The sequence below is a fragment of the Castanea sativa genome, chromosome 11 (assembly GCF_040712315.1).
Source record: "Castanea sativa cultivar Marrone di Chiusa Pesio chromosome 11, ASM4071231v1".
Taxonomy (NCBI): Eukaryota; Viridiplantae; Streptophyta; class Magnoliopsida; order Fagales; family Fagaceae; genus Castanea; species Castanea sativa.
Genome location: NC_134023.1, coordinates 66,905,692 through 66,909,112, shown reverse-complemented (window position 1 = coordinate 66,909,112; position 3,421 = coordinate 66,905,692).

Below are 3,421 nucleotides of genomic sequence, written 5' to 3'. Positions count from 1 at the left end.
AATATAATGTGTGCATGTGATTTTATATGAAGTTTACATTTATTTACACGGGTTGGGAGGGTACAACCAATGACTTAGGAGTATTCTTAAACCAACTTCAAATGCCAGAAAATAATTTCCCATGGCCTCAAGCTAAGAAAAACTCAAATTAGAATTCCAAATTAGAGTTCCAATTTTGTGTCGTGTGTCCTAAATTATTTATTATTAAAGAGTTTTATTTCTTATTTTTAGAATCAAATGTGGGACCACATCATAATTATTCATCCAAGTAAGTTATTAAGTACAAAACCAAAGAGTCTAGAATAAATGAATTATAAAAAATAAATAAAAAAAGTGCTTCACAATAATTTTTTTTTAAAAAAAATATGGACAATTACATTTTATACCTAATAATATCCTTACAATTTTTTTAAAAAAGTTAACAAAATATAAAAATGACTATCAATAGTATTTAAATTTTATTTATATATATATATATATAAGAATTATATTATGCATCTTTTTATATATCTTTAAGTGTGTCTATATATATATACATGGGGTTACAAGCTAATATAACTAAAGGTCAAAACAAAATGCACGAAACTGAAGCCCCACTTATGTTCACTCTCTTGTCTCTCCCTCAGTCCACTAACGGTCCTTTGATTTTGCAAATTACAAGCATTCAAAGATGGCTGAGGATTTTCTCAAGTCAACTCCTTAAGGTTTTGTGAATGCTTTCTTGGATACTTTAGTATTGTTTGGTTGGTCAGAAAATAGTGGAAAATAAAGATGAAGACTGAAATTTTGAATCTTGGGTTGATTCTTTATGTGGGTATGTAAGATGTATTAACAATTTAACCTTCACTTTGGCTTGTGAGCTTCATTGGGATGAACTTTTTTTGAACTTCTTTAAGATTGTTGGTTGCTCAGAAATTATTTAAACCTCTGTCTTTAGTGTTTGGTTGCTCATAGAGTTTGATAAAATAAAGAAGAAAATTCAAAGCTTGAATCTTGAGCTTGATGGAAGTGACCATTTTAAGATTCTTTAGAGATTGACTAACACAAGAAAAAGAAAGGATTCAAGATTTCATTTTATTCTCTCTCTTCTCACTTTTCCTGGTAACCAAACAGAAGTTTAATTCTCTATAACTTGCTGATTTTCTCAACCTTTTTTCAGCTCAGCTGGTGGTTCTGAATATCTTCCACTCCGAGATCAGAGTAAAAGGTTCTAAAGAAAATCCTATCTTTATCACAGTCCAATTCAATTATAGTTTTTCTACAGTTCATCTAAATGAATACTTTTTTGGATCCTTATAATTTAGAGATGCAAAATTGAATAGAAGGGGGCTTACTTGTTCTTCAATTTCTTCAAATGGCAATTCCAGATTCATTGAAGATAGTGAAAATCGGAATCCAAAATTATTGACAACTCCAATTCACCAAGTCAAGTCCAGGAAGACACAATAGAGAAGAAGAAAATGGCAAATGACATGTCACGGAACAATGAGGCACCAAGGCTTAGAAGCACTCTCTTGGCAACGAACTTGTTTGCAATGAATTGAAGAAAATGGCGACAAGGCCAAGGGAAAGAGAGAATGTGGATAGGTTGATTGTAGATAAGAGTGATATGGGGAGTAGTTAGAGAAAAAGGAGGAAGGCGAAGGAGGGTTCTTTCGAGGTTTCTGAGGAGGTGAACGGGAAGGATGAGAGGAAAGCAGTGTTAAAGAGAGGAGGAAGAAGTGACTTTGTTGTGCTTTCTCTCAATTTAGAGAATCTATTTTGTTCAACTAGCATATGCATCATCTTTCACAATATGTATAAACTCGCAATATGCTAGACATATGATATAATTATTGTTCAATTTGTATATATGAGTATGTAATGGCTTCAATTAATTAGGCTAAATTACTTACATATTTGAAACGAAGACTATGAAATTGGTATTACAATCACCTAATTAGTGAATATTGAGTGCAGGATGTCCTTTGTTAAGAACTTTTATTAATGCAAATAATTGAGTGGTGTTTAGTAATAGCAAAAAGTATATGCAAAATTTCTTACCGGTTCCTAAAAAAAAAAAAAAAAAAGTGTATGCAAAATGGATGATTGTACACATTTATGTAATGTTTAACAAAGGTGTTTGAGAACATGGAATTTTGTGTAAAGAGATAAATTTTGGTGGTTTGATAAAATTTTGATTTCGTTTGACCGTCATGGATTTTTGTATAAAAAGATAAATTTTGGTGGTTTTGTAAAATTTTGTTTAATAATCAGTCAAAGTTTGGTTAAAAAATAACATTTTGTTATTAAGCTATAGCTAATTTGCATTCAGTTGGGACAAATTGCCTTAATTTTGATATTCCCTAGATTTCAAAGTTTTTTTTTTTTTTTTTTTTCTGAGCTCAAATCGAGATTTATATGCCTATTGGGCCTAAATGAGCCCAATATGCACATTGACCCATTATAATTTATATACCTTCTTCAGCTATATTGACCCATTCTATACATATAACACAAAACGATGTTTTATAGAAAGGCCCAAGCGACAGGTACATTGTGGTATCGTAGCATAGTACAAAAGAATATATGATTGTATGGTGGGGCCAAGACTGGGCCTATTAGAGTATATCAGCAATCGGCCATATCTGCAACCTAACCACACAAATGGGCCGATTACACTATATCTGCAACCTTACCACCTCCATCTTGATCTTGTTTCTTTGTGCTGTCGCCAAACAAAGTAAACTTGTTGAATGCTTTGGTTTTATGTTGGATCCAATGTGATATGTGACAAAGGAGCTCATAAATTTGTTTGTACATGTGACGAGTAAGCTCCATGAGGATTGCACATAAATTTATTATGAGCAACCTTAAGGGATTGATGAGGATTGATGCAAGCAACTCACATGCAAGAATTGCACAAATGTCACAAACAAACTCGAACATTGGGATATAGTTTGCATTTTTAGATCCTAGTTTCATCCCCATAAGTGCAATGCCTTACATATATAGCTACTACCATGATAAAGAACAACATAATTGCATCATGTTCAATGAGTGGAGAGATGTCCGAGCCTCGAAAGCTTAGTCCAAGATCGCAATGAAAAAGTTGAGAGGCTCATGGAATTCCGTGGAGGAACCAACTTCTTTGTCACTTGAATGAACTTCTTTGGATGCCTATTGGGCTTGTTTTCCTGTCATAAATCTTCATACCTAGCTTGTTTTTCACTCGAACTAATCTCTAATACTACCATATATGTTGGCTTTGGAATAGAAGGGGACAAAAATCGTGCTAAGTTTCTCTTTAGATTTTGCAATCAAGGACAATTTTTTCCTAAGAGGACAAGAAGTATTTTTTGAACAAGGAAGAGAGAATGGGGCTGTAATTTTCTTCTTCTTCTTTATTTTATTGATCCTCCACTACACCCATTACATATAT